At 37.9% G+C, this 16,849-nt stretch overlaps 1 long non-coding RNA gene across 2 annotated transcripts in view; it reads left to right on the top strand.

Annotated features, from left to right (window-relative positions):
* LOC118143774 (uncharacterized) overlaps positions 1 to 16,401 on the top strand; it is a 258,737-nt gene extending 242,336 nt beyond the window's left edge. For both annotated transcript variants that reach the window (XR_013523782.1, XR_013523783.1), the window contains one exon: positions 8,614 to 16,401. This is a non-coding gene — a long non-coding RNA (uncharacterized LOC118143774). The remainder of the gene's footprint in view (positions 1 to 8,613) is intronic.
* The last annotated feature ends 448 nt before the right edge of the window (positions 16,402 to 16,849 follow it).

Here is a 16,849-nt window from a genome sequence, read left to right as displayed (position 1 = left end):
AGCTTTCCGCATATGGCTAGCCTGTTTTACCAATATCATTTATTAAATAGAGAATCCTTTCCCCATTGCTTGCTTTTGTCGGGTTTGTCAAAGATCAGATGATTGTAGATGTGTGGCATTACTTCTGAGGCCTCTGTTCTGTACCATTAATATATATCTCTGTTTAGATACCAATACCATGCTGTTTTGATTACTTCTGAGGCCTCTGTTCTGTCCCATTAATATATATCTCTGTTTAGATACCAATACCATGCTGTTTTGATTACTGTAGCTTTGTAGTGTAGTTTCAAGTTAGGCAGTGTGATTGTTATTTTTGCTTAGGATTGTCTTGGCTATGTGGGCTCTGGCAGAGACACAACTAAAAAAGAAAATTTTAGGCCAATATTTATGATGAACATTGATGCAAAAATCTTCAATAAAATACTGGCAAACTGTATCTAACAGCACATTAAAAAGCTTATCCATCCTGATCAAGTAGGCTTCATCCCTGTGATCCAGGCTGGTTCAATATATGCAAATCTATAAACACAATCCATCACATAAATAGAACCAGAGACAAAAACCACATGATTATTTCAATAGACGCAGAAAAGGCTTCAACAAAATTCAACAGCCCTTTGTGCTAAAAATTCTTAATAAACTAGGTATCGATGGAACATATCTCAAAATAATGGAAGCTATTTATGACAGACCCACAGCCAATATCATGTGGAATAGGCAAAAACTGGAAGTATTCTCTTTGAAAACTGGCATAAGACGAGTATGCCCTCCCTCACCACTCCTATTCAACACAGTATTAGAAGTTCTGGCCAGGCCAATTAGCCAAGAAAAAGAAGTAATGGGTATTCATTGAGGAAAAGAGGAATTCAAATTGTCTCTATTTGCAGATGACATGATTGTATATTTATAAGACCCCATCATCTCAGCCCAAAATCGCCTTAAGCTAATAGGCAACTTCAGCAAAGTCTCAGGATACAAAAATCAAATGCACAAAAATCACAAGCATTCCGATACACCAGTAACAAATAAAGAGCCAGATCATGTGTGAACTCCTATTTACAACCGCTGCAAAGAGAATAAAATACCTGTAAATACAACTTACAAGGGGACCTTTTCAAGGAGACATACAAACCACTGCTTATGGAAATCAGAGAGGACACAAACAGATGGAAAAACATTCCATGCTCATGGTTAGGAATAATCAGTATCATGAAAATGGCCATACTGCCATAGTAATTTATAGTTTCAATGCTATCCCCAACAAGCTACCATTGACTTTCTTCATGCAATTGGAAAGAACTGCCTTAAACTTCATTTGGAACCAAAAGAGAGTCTCCTATATAATTTTAAAGCTCTGAGAGAGTCAGTATGCCAGGGGACTTTATGTTGATACCTCATGGTCATTAATGCCTCTCCAAAGGTACCACTGCTTGATTTTCCTACATTCTGTCACCATATATTAGTGTAACAGTTTATTTAGCTATTGGCTGTATAGCAGTTTTATTTTTATGTCAATGTTTTAAAAACATTTGAAATCTCAACTTTTATAACTCCTTTAGTTTATTATAAAAACATAGATATTAAAAGTATCTGAAGGGCCATATTTTTTTTAAAAAATTAGGAGTTATCTGAGCTAGTTCAATATGACAAGAAAAAAATGAAGTGGAAGGATTTTCAAAAAGAATAAAAGGAAGTAGGGGAGAAAAGTAAGAAACACAGAAAAAAGATGTTGGATATAGGTAATATGATCATTTATGTCTTAAGTTCAAAAGAATCTTGAAAATGTTGAAACTAAGCTAATCCGGAAATTTGAAAGTGACTAATTAGAAAAACTTGTTTCTATATGACTTGTGATCAATATATAACTACTATTCTTATTTCTTACTATAAATATTAAAGTTAGATAAAAGAAACTGAAATCTTACAGTCAGCATAATATTTGTAAATGACACATTAACAACATGAAAGTGTTGCCAAAGTAGCATACTTGTCTAATTTTTAATCAAAGCAGAAGTAAACTAGCTTGAAGTTTTTAAAGAACAGTTTATATAACAATAGACATTTAGTTGGCTCATGATTCCGTCAGTTGATTTGCGCTGGGTTAGACAGGTCTCTGCCAGGCTTCTCATGTATTTATGCTCAGCTGAAGATTTACTGAATGGGGCTGGGCATGCTTACATGGAGGGTTGGAAGGCTATTGGCTGATCTAGGCTGGCCTTGGATGGGATATGGCAGTGACTGTGCTGTCTTCCAGTCAAGCTAGCCCGGTTATATTCTTCTGGTAGTGGTAGAGGTTCAAGAGTTCAAGAGTTTTAAATTAAACAAAACAAGACAAAAGAAAAGCAGTACAGAGTTATAACCAACCTGGTCAAAGATTCCTCTAAGTTTAAGTATATACACAGATATGCCAGAGGGAGATTCATTCTAAGGTCTGTCAAAAACAATTTAAACTGGCAGTACACGTTAATGAATTGGTGGTCTCCAATATATTACAATTTGGTATATGACATATTTGGGTATGCTAATCGTTTAATTAAAGTTTTTAAAACATTTACAATTTGTTTAAATAATGATATTTAAGAAATCTTTTTTAGGATTCTTTGGGAAAAAAAATATAATCCTCTGATGGTCCATGGAACATGACTTGAAACTGTCAGTAATCCATTTCATTGATGAAAAAACACCTGGAAATAACTTGTCACAGTAAACCAAAGGGTTGAGAACAAATACAAAATATTTTTTTCTAAAATTGTATAAATATCTGATGAACATACACTTTTAAAAAGAGATATATGTTCTATGCATTATGAATTAGACCATTGTGTTGGCAGTACATTACATTGCAAGCTATTCAAGTCTTATATGTATCAGCACATAAATTTGATCATGTGTGAATGATGCAATACACCCAGTTATATGCTAGTAGATATTTAATAACTGCTTCTCTGAAAATCAAAAGTGGCTATTATTGTAATGTGTATTAATTTTTGTGATATAAATATTCCAGTTATGGCTTGTTTCAAACTACCAACATGATGACACTGAACGCAGAGTTGGGAAGAGAAACTCACAGTAGACTCTGGTCAGCCAGTGAGAGTCAGCTGGAGCGTGTCACAGTCTTTTTCCTTAGTTATTTGTTGTAATGCATGTCCATCTATTCAGATTCATTCATATGCATTGAAAACCTGACTGATATGGAGCTCTTCCTCAAAGATTCTTGGTTGTGTTGCTATTGTCATCATGATGCCATCTGCAGCTCTATCCATCTCCTTACAAGGCAGCATGTGGTTCTGTAAATGTAACTTCTGAGACTATTTGCATATGTGAAAACCAGAATAATAATACCTGCCTTTTCTACTTGATGATGTATTGAATATAAAATGCTTTACAAGTAATTATTAATTATTAATTTTCTCTTCCCTATTGCTTTCTTTTTTCCTTTGGCACAATACTTTTAATCCATGGCCCTAGATCTTCAAACTTAGTGAAATACATTCTGAGATACTTGAATTTATTGAGATATATCTAGTGAAGACAACTTACCTTTGGGTAACTGGTGAAATCTTTTGTCTAGCTCTAAAAACGGCAGGGTTGCTGTCAGCTAACCATGTCCTAACCCTCAGCTTTGTGGTTGAATGCTTCAGTTGCTTCTCGTTCCAAATCAATGGATCCAATTGGTCCACTGATCTTCATGTAAATGGAAATAACAAGGAGAGTTGCATTTTCTGTCTTTCTTCCTTTTACCTACTTGAACAGTTATCAAAACTGACCCCAGTACATTTTTAGTGATCAACAGATATGAATATGTTTGAATATATGTATTTAGGATAAGGATGGAAACTGAGAGAGGGCTTTATGCTTAAAAAAGCCCTCTCTCAGATTCCATCCTTATCCGAAATACATATATTCATAAATACATATATCCTTATCTTAATCTTTATGGATAAAGATTCTAATATTTCTAGAAGCTAATTTTTACTTGTGTGCTATGGACAATAGAAATATTTGGTACATTTCACTTACTTCACATCATATGTTGATTTCTTTGCAGCATTTGGTGATACTGACTAGCTCCTTGAAATATTATTCTTAATGGTTTCCTTGACAATGTTCTCATAATTCTCTTCCCACCTTTTCAGTTTATCCTTATCAATTGCTTTATTGGCCTCCTTTTTTTTTTTTTTTTTTTTTTTTGCCTGCCCTTAAAATACCGTAAATTTTTGGATGACATTTATTTGCTTTTTCCTTCCCAATTCTGCATACCTTTCTCATGTACACATATTCTTACCATCTCTCTGCTCCTGGAAACTCATCCTGTTTTTCCTGTGGTCCCCCTGTTCACTTACCCTTTCCAGCTGGCTGTTGGTCATGGTATGTCATGATAGGAAGGTGGAAAAAAATGAGCTTACTAATTCTCTACTGTAACTTTACTGTAATTTCCTTGGCTCATAAATGGAGAATCAAAATGAAGTTACCCTTAACAAAGATTAAAACAAACTTACATATGGAATAAAACAACCATGTTCTTGATGGGTGATATGGTTTGGATTTGTATCCCCACCCAAATCTCATCTTGAATTGTAATCTGTATGGGAGGAGGGGCCTGGTGGGAAGCGATTGGATCATGGTGGGTAGTTTCTAAAGGTTTAGGACTCTTCCCCTAATGCTGTCTTGTAATACAATTCTCACAAAATCTGCTTGTTTAAAAGAAGTCAGTAGCACCCTCTGTCCCCTGCCCCCTTGCCAGCCATGTGAAGACGTGCCTGCCTTTCCCTTTCCCTTCCACAATGATTGTAAGTTTCCTGACACATCCCGTGAAGCAGAATCCTGGACAGCCAGCAGAACCACAAGCTGATTAAACCTCCTTTCTTTATAAATTATCCAGTTTCAGGTATTTGTTTACAGCAGTGGGAGAATAAACTCATATAAACGGAAAAGGATTTTGGCAAAAAGATTTTGGTGTGAGGAAAAACAAACTTGAAAACACATTAGACTACATCTTCTTGTCTTAACTTGGCCTCTGTCTTCTATATTCTCTTACAGAGAGCTAGGTTAGAGTTTTAGTTTTCCTTTTCTCCCGAGTGTAACTTGGAAGTCATGAAACTTCAAAATCCATCTTGAGTTTTTAGGGAGGATGAAAGCAGTTCAAAAATGTTCTCTCCTTCCTCGTCAGCTATACTGAGTGTTAAAATTTTCCATGAAGTATAATGGAAAATTGTGTCTAAAAACATTTTTTAAATGTATATCAACTGACTGAGAGTTATGTCTGCTTGCAAAAATAATATAGTATCCAAGTCCTCTTCCTGGAACTGTAGTTTTGGTGGGCTTTTTGGGTGCCATTCATTTAGATGCTAAATGTGGTTGAAAATGTATAAAATCATAGCAGATAAACTTTCTTGTCTGTGTTTTGACCTTGCTTTTTAAATCTGCAGTCAATTACAGGAAAATGTTCTTCATTTCTTATTTTCTACCATTTACCTGGTTCTCTCCCTTTCAAATGCCTCCCCAGAACCTAGAAGTTTATTGTGCATTATTCTAATTTGAAAGCTGTCGTTATCTAGTTTTATTCCCTAAGACTGAAGTTTAGAATCCTGTTGATCACCTCACAGGTTTTCATTCAATACACACATTGAATATCTTCCTTATGTTAGTCGCTATGGTCGGTGCTTCGAATACAAAGTTGTGTAAGTCATGGTCCCTGTCCTCAAAAGAACCTCATCATCCTATAGGGAGACAGGCATAAAAACAGGAAATTACATTACAGAATGATAAGTACCATTAGAAAGGAGAGCACAAGAGACAGTGATCCAAGAAAGAGAAATTAATTCTGCCTGGGGAGTAGGGAGAGCTTCTTCCTTAAGGAAGGTCATGCTTGAATTATTCCTTGAATGATGAGTGGATTTAGTAATCTCTGTTCAAGGTTTTTGTCCCAATTAATGGGTTGATACCAAAGAGGTCAAGTCTTCCCTTCAATGGAGGACATTAAAATGATTCTGAATTAGAACATAATGTGTGTTCTGATAGAGTTCCTCTGTGAAGATAGTTTTTAAAGTCATATAAATTTATAACTTCTAATTTAAGATGACTTTTGAGTTACACTTGTGGGGTTTTATTTCACTACTCTCTGAATAGAAATTTTCTTCTATCACGCAATCATTATTCTCTTAATGCTTTTTAAAAGGGTTGTGGTAGGCAGAGTAACAATCACCCCTTCAAAGATGCCCACCCCCAGTCTCCAGATCCTATGAATATATTGCTTTACATCGAAAAGGGGTGTTAAAGTGGCAGGTGGAATTAATTATTGCTAATTATCTGACTTTAAAATAAGATCATCCTGGATTAGTTTGGAGGTCCCAAAGTAACCAACAGTTCTTAGGTGAAGAAAAGGAAGGCAGAGAACTGTCAGAATGATATATAATGTGAGAAAGATTCAACTGGCCATTGCTGACCTGAAAGATGGAAGAAAAGGCAGCAAAGAGTGCTGGTAGCTTCCAGAAGCTGAAAAAGGTAAGGAAATGGGCTCTACCCGAAGCCTCCAGAAAGAATGCAGCCCAGCCAACACCTTGACTTTATCCCAGCGAGACTCATTTAGTCCTCTTGACCTCAAAGAGTGTAGGAGAGTAAGTCTGTGTTATTTTAAACCATCCAGTTGGTGGTAATTTGTTACAGCAGCACTTGGAAACGAATGCAGCTGTTAGTCTTTCCTCAATTATTCCCTCTCATCTTCCACATTGGTCACACTCTGTTCTGCCTCATGGCTTCACAGAGCTCCCTTGCTTCTTTATACTTTCAACTATCTACCAGGGCATTTGGTCTGTTAGTCCAGTTCTCCAGGTTCATTTGTTAATTAAGAAATTAATTTCTATTTATTCCTGTCTCAGTGCAAACCAATATCCAGCATTTCACATTTATAGTTTCTCATATTTCCTTCTAAGTTTGCCATCAGGCCTTAAATTCCAATTATTGTATACCTTGGCTCTCGCCAACATTCCCCTCGCCTCCCAAGTAAACTAATCTTTTTTAATTGCTCAATCTCATTCTTAAAAAGGCCCTATTAACTGAAAAATAAAGTGGTGCACCTGATGGAACTGGGTGACCAACCCAGGGGCCAAGATTACTCCTAGTCTACTGCAAAATGAAAAAGTTCCTTGTAAAGTAGTGGTAGGGGTTGGGGGGGAATGGGCATGGGCACACATTGGCCATGTATGAACACACTTTGAAACTGACTAAAGGGCTCAGTTATCTGTTTTGGGGCACATGTCCAGGTTGCTATTCACTCAGGCAGTTTCCATCATTCCTAACCCATGCCCATCATGGTTTGGTATACCAAGGCATGGTGGTGGGGATGTTTCCATTAAAAGATGAAGTATATCTGACAAACACTGTTATGGTAGACAAGTGGGTAAAAGTTGAAATGAGAGGAGGCTGAAAAAGAAAAACATTGTTTGGGGGCAGTTTTAGACCATAGACCTGGCCATTCTGGAATTTAAAGAGTTTTACTGGTGAGTCATTTATGGGTGAATCAAAGCAGCTCATTGCTCTGCAAAGCTCTTAGAAATAATGTGCTCTCCCCAAATTGCATCTTCTCCATACTTTTCTACCCAAAGGAACATGTTCCTTTAAGTTACAACTCAGCAGGAAATACCTTCCAAAAGTGTGCCGGTGGGAGAAACAATCTGAGTCAGAGTGACCTTCAGAGGTAATATTTACTGATACAGTTTAACTTGTAGTCCATGTCACTTTTCTTTTGCTGTATCTTAGAGGGAATCTAAAATACAGTCCTCATCTTCCTGTCCTTGTGTTGCAGTATGTGGTTTGGTTTCTTTATTTCAGGACTTAATTTGCCTAAACTCTATCTTTTTATTTCCAGTTTCAGAAACTATCTGATGTTTTAAAAAGTAATTTTAAATGTGGGAACAACCTGGAGTCCTCAATTAAAATATCAATGGATAGTACCAATTTTTTTTAAGTATGGTAAGAGTGGTTTTTAAAAAGTCAGTTCTATATTTCAAAAGCATGAATAAAATATTATAAGGGGAAATGATAATTTCCTGGCTGCGGTAGGAGTTGAAAGCCGGTGGCTTGGGTAGGTTGGGCACATTGTAACTGAAAAAAGAAGCCAAAGAAAAAAGAACTGAAGCAGAGAGGGTGAACTAGATATATCACAGTAGGGGATGAAGGACAAAGTGTCCACAGTCCCAGAATCACAGAGGAACGCCACGGATATTCTTAGCAACAGAAAGACACTATTAAGAAATAATTTCAATTTTAAGTAAATTAAATCAATAGGGAAAGAAAATAACAAAGACATTATCTAGAATGATGTATATTATAAGCTGGGAAAAGAAGAGGGACAAGGAAGAAATTTCCTCATATTGGGAACTAAAGAGGAGTGACCAGATGCTCACTTGTTCTAGGAATATAATTCTGGCCAAGTCAATCTTACTGTAAAACTCCAACCTGAGAATAATATCGATAAATGTGTGTCAGACACTGGCCTACAAGATATATATGTAATCCCTGTGTTAGTTCATTCTTGCACTGCTATAAAGAAATACCTGAGACTGGATAATTTATAAAGAAAAGAGGTTTAATTGGCTCATTGTTTTACAGGCTGTACAGGAAGCACAGCAGCTTCTGCTTCTGGGAGGCTTCAGGAAACTTACAATTATGATGGAAGGTGAAGAGGAAGCAGGCATGTCTTACATGGCTGGAGCAGGAGCAACAGAGAGGAGGAGGGGAGGTGCTACACACTTTTAAATGACAAGATCTCGTGAGAACTCACTCGCTATACAGCACCAACGGGTGCAGTGCTAAACCATTCATGAGAACTCTGCCTCCAGGATCCAGTCACCTCCCAACAGGCCCTACCTCCAACATTGAAGATTACCATTGGACATGTGATTTGTGTGAGGAAGCAGATCCAAACTATATCAATCCTCAAAACAACCTTATGAGGTAGACAGTATTAGTATCATCTACATTTTTAGCTGGGAATATTGAAGAATGACTACTGGCCAAAAATGCTGGTGCTTATAAGTAGTGGACATGAGATTTGAACCCAGACAATCTAGCCATAAGGTTAGCAACTGTCAAGGTTGCTAACTCCAAGGTTAGCAACTGTGCCATCCTGCCTTGGGAAGAGCCTTTAGACAATGAAATTGTGGGATGATTGTTTGTTCTAGGAATGGACTGATACATTAAAGACTGAGCTGTTCTCTGTCATAGCAGCAGTGGGATGAGAGTTGAGGAGCAAACCTTGTTTCATTGCAGCAACATAAAAAAATAAAGACAGCCCATCAGTATTTGCAGTATAGAACTTCATCCTAATTTTCCAGGGGTTTTAACCATCTGCATGATGCAAGGTTAGTGAGTAGAACTTGGGGATTTTTGAGAGGGGAGGTTGGAGTAGGATTTCAGAACCAGAGGTTCTCAGGAATTGGTGATATGATCAGAATTCAGAGGTAGAGTCCAAGAGGTGTTACTGAAACAGCAAGGGTTTGGTCTAGGTCCTGCTGCTCACTGCACAGAATGCTAGTCACTGAGATACAAGTATTGCCAGGGAAAAAGGCTTTAATCAGGTGCTATAGCTGAGGAGGTGGGAGCCAGTCTGAAATTCATCTCTCTGACTGACTAAACTAGGACTCGATATAGCAGGGGAAAAATGTAAAAATATGTAAAAAATCAAAAAACAAAACAGGAACTGGTGGGCTAGGAGGCATCTGGTGTAGTGATCTGGTGAATTTCAGTTCTTTGATACTTTTTTTTGAGAGGTCTGAAGGTCCTTTCCTGAGGAAGTATATTAGTCTGTTTTCACACAGCTATGAAGAACTGCCTGAGACTGGGTAATTTATAAAGGAAAGAAATATAATTGACTCACAGTTCAGCATGGCTGGGGAGGCCTCAGGATACTTAAAATTATGGCAGAAGGTGTAGCAAGGCACCTTCTTCACAAGGCAAGAGGAAGGAGAATGAACTACCAAACATGTATACAACCATCAGATCTAGTGAGAACTCACTATCATGAGAACCACATGGGGGAAACTGCCCCCATGATTCAATTATCTTCATCTGGTCTCTCCCTTGACATGTGGGAATTATGGGAATTATGGGGATTACAATTCCAAGATGAAGTTTTGGGTGGGGACACAGCCAAACCATATCAGAAAGGAACTCAGATAAAACAAATACAAGTTTCAAGCTTTAACAACAGAAGTGTCAATTTCTATGTTTATCCCATAAACAGTTTGTTCTAGGGATGAACTGATACACTAAAGATAGAGCTGTCCTCTCTCATGACAGTAATGGGATGCAAGTCATGAGACTGTCCATGGGACCATTGGGTTTGTTTCAGAGGGAGATCCAGGACTATGTTGTGAACAGCAGGCATAATTACTATAAGGGATTTTGATCTTTTTGAAGCTTATTAATAATAAAAGTAGCCTTGTGTTACATCTGCTGTGAAGCTTCCCGCCACAGGCAATTTGAGGGCTGCCAAGTTACAGGACACAGGGGTTACCATTCCCATAGAATATTAATCTGCCTGGAGTTGTGCATAAATGACCCTGCTGACTTGTATGTGTCAGTGGAGAGGGAGTTTCAGAATTTGCAGCAACTGCAGTTCCCCTTCATGACTTTGGAAGATAGGGATGCCTGGAGTCCTCATGCTCTCTCTATCTCAGAACTCTCTTGAGTTGATAAGGACTTTCCAATCAGCCTTTTTTATTATCTCCTGCCTACTTTAACTTCAGACACATTCACATTCATCAGTCTTGTCTTATCTGAACAATGAGCAGGGACTAGTGCCAGGCACAATGGAAGAAGTAATATTCAGAGGCTTTAATTATATTCACACTTAAGGAGTCTCCAGAAAGAACACTTTGCAAATCATAAACTATCAGCACCAGAACTGCCACACACTTGTTTCTCATTATTGATGAGCAGCTGGTTTGTTTGTGGGATGCCTTTCAGGGTATCCTTCAAGTGTTAACTTTGCAGCACCATAGTTCTGGCTCTCTGGACAGAATTGCTTTAGCCTGGTTACTTTGGTCAGTTAGAAGGAATACACACTGTCAGTTTGAATGCCACAAACATTCACTGAGCACCTTCTATATGTCAGGGTCTCTCTGTGGTTCAGTGTTCCATTTGGGATGAAAGAAAAATGATCTCTGCTTTCAGGAGTGCACAGTGAAGAACTGAGGAATATAGAAGCAAATCAACACAAATCAACAGGAGAGGCACTGCAGAGGAGCTACTTTAAGGGAATAGAGGAAGATGTGGTCAACATTTGGGGAGCTCTGACAGGCACCCAGAGAAGCAAATGCTTGAGCTGGGTTCCTCTGGTCCAATCCTTGTAGGTCTCTCCATCTGCATGGGATCCCTCTATTAGAGGGTCTTGACCTTGGCTTCAGAATCATCTGGAAAGTTTTGAAAGATTCCAATGCCTAGACTGCAGCCCAGACCAACTAAGACTCCCTGGGGGTGGTACCTTGGTGTCTGTATTTTTAAAAATTCCGCATGTGATATTAATTGGCAGTCAAGTTTGAAAATCTCTGTCATAAATCAAGAATTCAGTAATTCAAAATTAAGAGGAAGATGACTGTTTTATGGCTTGGAGATTCTGTTGCTATTTTCTGAGTGGGCTGGTAGAGAAAAGAATATTGTTGTTCAAAGGAGATCAGTGGTTATATCTAGCCAGGTTCAAATACAGGAGCATCATATAATTTTACTAACAGAGTCACCCTCCATATTAGAGGGTTTTACATTCACAGATTCAAACAACAGTGGATAAAAAATATTCTATTATTATTATTTTAAAAACCAATAAAAATACAACAGTAAAAAATAACAGTAAAAAACAATTTGTGGTGTAACAACTATTTACGTAACACTTATACTCGACTAGGTATTGTAAGTAATCTAGAGATGATTTAAAATATATGGGAAGATGTGTGTAGGCCAAATACAAATACGACACCATTTCATATTAGGGACTTCAGCAGACTTGGATTTTGGTGTCCTTTAGAGTACTGGAAGCAATCCTTTTGATTACTGAGGGATGACACAGAATAAAATTGGGAAAATAACAGGAGGAGCTAGGCATGGGATATGAGTTGTGAAGCAACCTGAAGTTAGTGATTCTTACATACTTTTTTTTAAATCTCTCACTCCTAAAAAATCTTGGGAAAGCTTGCATCTTAAAGAATATTTAAGAAGAAACCAGAGAAGTTTCACCTAAGAATACATAAGAAGTTTTACTTAAGGTACATATATATTTAAAATATATGGGAAGATATGGAATATATAGTGTATATATTCACAGGTACATATGTATTTTTTGCAAAGAGTATAGGGATTCACTTTGCATTTTTATGTAAGTTTTGTAGATGACTATTTTTCTTTTGTCAGAAAATACCACCCATCTTCCTCACCTTCCTTGTAGTTGTGGAGAACTTGCATGAAAGGCAGGTGAAGCCAGACAGTTTGAATTTTTTTTTTTTAACACTAACCTGTGTCCTATAGAGGATGCCCCATCTGGCTCCTTGATCCTTTGCAATCTTGATGGGTCTTTTTAGCTCTTGATCTGAAGCAGAATGGTTCTGAAACAAACAGCTTAGACCCTTTGGGAAATTAATCAGACAGAGGAGGCAGTTCTGAGTCTCTAACAGATACATTAGGAGCGTTCTGAAGCTTGTCTAGCTTGACAGGAAATTGCCTGGGGGAACTCTAAGAAATCCAGACAGGCTTGGCTAAGGCAGGCATTGAAGTCTGCAGTTGCTTAGATTGTTCTACATCATTAGGACATAGTAAAAATTCAGTCCTAGAAGATGCAATCCATTTGGTACATGATATTGATGGTACTGCAGATATTAGTAACAAATTAGGTGGGCACTGGAAGGTCCTCAGTGTGGCCCTACTTTCTCATAGCATCCTTCATGCTCGTTCTCAGCTTTCTCCAAGTTAAACAAGACATGTTCATGTTAGAGAGATATGGGTATGAAGCTAGAATAGAACTGTGGCTCTTGACGAGTCATGATATGTGACTATCTCGGGTAGGTGGTAGGTGAGTAGTGAGTGAGCACTGTCCGGGAGGGGGCCAGAGGGGAGTGATGCTGCTACCTCCTCCCCTCCTGTAGCCCCAGGGCCCATGGTCTTCACAGTTATAGCCACTGCCCTCAGTCAGTGCCTCATCATCTCTCAGCAGGACAAGTGCCACAGACCCTTAACTGTTTTGGAGGTTCTCCTTGAGTCTTCCTGGTGTCAGTCCGACCCCCTCATCATGACCAGGTCTATTTTACCAAACACCAAATTGGTCACCATCAGCACCCATGGATTGCAGGATAAAATCTAAACCCCTCAGCATAATATAAAAACCCCTTCACGTCTGACTTCAATATTCCTGGTTCCCCTGGAGGGACTAAGTCCCGTGATAGTCTTGTGATAATCCACCCCCGCCTCTTGATTGCTTGCTGATCTGCCTGTAGGGAGCCAGGAAAGACACAGATGAGGAACCTGAGCCTGTTGGAGACCAGTCATGCTCTTCTCTCTCTCTCCATTTTACCTGTCCCTTAGGCACTGAGACACTGTTTGCAGTGGCTCCCACCTTCTAATCTTGAAGGAGCTTACTTCTCTAAAATCTACAACTTCTGTAGTGCTTTCTCACTCTATGATCTCTATATCCCCACAAAAGAAGAAGATTTTGTCAAATCTGACCTTCTGTCATTTGTGTTAAAAAAACACTGAATATGAGTTTTCAAACTAGTATGTATACTTCCCACTGCCAGAGGACAATTTGAAACTACTCTTATCTCCTCCTTCCTTAAGAGTCACTACTGTAGGGAAACATCAGGAGGTTTTAATGATACATTAACTCGTGGAAAATATTAATTAAGCTTCTAAGATAGAGCTAGAATTAAGCTCAGATTCCACACTATCTACTTCGCACAGACAGTGCTTTATGCTTGCCTCTGGCTTTAGTCTGTTGGCTGCCAACCCATAGCCCCAACCAGAGGGAGATTTACAGTGAAAACAGTGGAGCTTACATTTTAGAAACTCTGCTTTGACTGTGTCCTTCCGAAGTCTCTGCAAATAGCTATAGCAATGTGATACGTGGTTACATGTTTGTAAAGTTGGTAAAAGTGAGACATTTTAACTGCATTAGGAACAATATCTCTTTCCCTATTGATTTCCCTTCTGTATACCTCCCTTGGTGACAGGTAGTGGTAGAATAGGTATTCTGGCGACTCATCTGAAGGGAAGTTTAACTGAGGATACATTTAATGAGTTCAGTGGGATTTATTCATGCACTTTACAATCACTTCTGTGTACAGTTAAGTTACTGTGTATGGCCTCATGATATTCCTATAGAGGGTCTGGAACCAGAATCTCTTGGGACAGGGCTAGAAAGGTCAGGCTTCATGAGATCTGGGATAAACCTTTCAGTTGTGTATATATTTGCTTGTTGGCTTATCATTGAGTCCTCAGGACTGTGTTGGCTCAAAGTAGGTGTTTAATAAATGCTTATGAAATGAATTTTTATTCACATAAAGCCTTGAGGATGACTGTTTCTGCCTATTTAATATCTTATAGGGTAAGACTGCAGATCAAGCTTTTCCAATGTGGTGCTGACGTTTTGAGAACAGTTAGTGAGAAATAGGAAAGTCCTTGAAGACCATCTAACTCAGTGGCTTTCAAATGGAAAGCATGGAAAGACAACAGAATTACAGGGAGTCTTCTTCAAACTGGGATGCCATATTCTGTACAACTTCATGTGAAGGTGTGGAGGATGGGTAATGTCTGAATCTTCCAGACAATGGGAGGGATGGTGTGAGTTTGGAAATTATTCATGATGGTTCTGAGGCTCCCTTTATTCCAGTTAAGAACACTGACTTAATTCGATCTGTTTTATAATACATGGCCTCTGAGACATAGAGCAGTGAGGATAAGGACTCTTAGTTACAGAGCAGAGTCAGGGCTAGAACTCAAGCCTTAAAAATTTCAAAAACAATGTTCTTTCTATGATACTGTGCCTTGCTTCTGCACTTCTGGGTATAGGCAACTTCCTTTTTCTTTAATTCTCTACTATTTGGAGGGAACATCACAACTTATACAATTGCTTTGTATTGTTTTACATTACTTCCATGGTTTCTTATACATAAATATAGTATTTTCTTGTATTTTAAATTTTCTAAGAACAGGTAACACATTTTAAACTTCCTTTGCATATCTGCAGGTAACTAGTACATTGATGATAAGCTGATATTAAGAGAGCTAAATAGTTGATTAGTTTATTAATATCTCAAAATGTTAATACATTTTTATTTTATTTATTAATAAAAATTTTATTTATTAATGAAATAAATAATAGCCTTTTACCACATCCATCAAATGTGGTAAAATGCTATTAGGTACAACATTTCAAGTATAGGTACAACATTTAGGTACAACATTTCAAGTATATATGCAATTCTTGTTGGAAATATTATCCAACTGTAAAATACATGTTGATTAAAGACTAACATGGGCTGTGGGCATAGGTACAGCAACAGCATACCATAGACCAGAGAAAGAGTTGTCTTTGGAGGTCCAAGATCAAGAAGCAGGATGTGTAACAGGGCCCTTGAGAATTCTAGCGCAGCCAGTACTCGAAAGTCAAGATTTGATTGAGAATAATTTCATGGAGCTCTGTTGGTTAGTAAGCAAGGCCTGCCCCACACTTGTGGGTAACATGGAAGCTACCTGAGCAGGTCAAGGCTCAGAAGACCCATGACCAGAACTCGGGTTTTTGAACATGAAACAGATAATTCACCAAGAACTTGGTTACCTTCTTGTACATTTTATGCTTTTATATTTCTTCTTCCCTTTCATTTTCATACAATGATGCATTTATAACTTGTAGCTAGATTTTTAGATTACTGCCAGATGAATTCAGTCAATTTAATTAATTAAGCAAATTAAAATAAAAATTATTTTTTAGGGGCTGTTAAAACTTAAAAGATGTTAATACATTATTCTCATGTGCTTTTATTATTATTATAAATGTTGTTTCATTGTTAGCCCTGTGCTAATTGTTAGTTTGGGGAATGATTTACATGTTTAAACCTGGGAGAAATCATTTTTGCTATGGCTAAAATGATTTTAATTTACTTGTATTTTTGTTCAGCACAGTGTCTTTTGCAACCACGTAAATTTTGATTAGAGCCTGAAATAATTCAGTAAAATAAGATAATGCTTTTTTTGTTCTGCTCAATGTTTGTATCATAACTTTCTCTTCTCAGTGCACAAAGGATAGGATAAAAAATGGATGATTCTTGACTTCATTGTGCTGCCCTCTGTGTTGCTGTACTGTTATTTGAGACTTGATACATTCACATTTTATCTATACTTACACATTTTCTCAAAAATTATACTCTAAAATGCATGAGGACAGAGACTATACCTTTTATTTTATCTTTTTTTAATATATATTTTATTGTGTTTTAGGTTTTAGGGTACATGTGAAGAACATGCAGCATTGTTGCATAGCTACACACATGGCAATGTGGTTTGCTGCCTTCCTCCCTATCACCTATATCTGATATTTCTCCCCATGTTATCCCTCCCCAACTCCTCACCCCCTGCTGTCCCTCCCCTAGTTCCCCCCACAGACCTCAGTGTGTGATGCTCCCCTCCCTGTGTCCATGTGTTTTCCTTGTTCAACACCTGCCTATGAGTGAGAACATGTGGTGTTTGCTTTTCTGTTTTTGTGTCAGTTTGCTGAGAATGATGGTTTCCAGGTTCACTTTAAGTTATAGGATACATGTACAGAACATGTAGGTTTGTTACATATGAATACATGTGCCATGGTGGT

This window comes from Callithrix jacchus, chromosome 11 (genome assembly GCF_049354715.1).
Source record: "Callithrix jacchus isolate 240 chromosome 11, calJac240_pri, whole genome shotgun sequence".
Taxonomy (NCBI): Eukaryota; Metazoa; Chordata; class Mammalia; order Primates; family Cebidae; genus Callithrix; species Callithrix jacchus.
The sequence above is the reverse complement of the archived record's forward strand: the minus strand, read 5'-3'. Positions and strand labels throughout refer to the sequence as shown.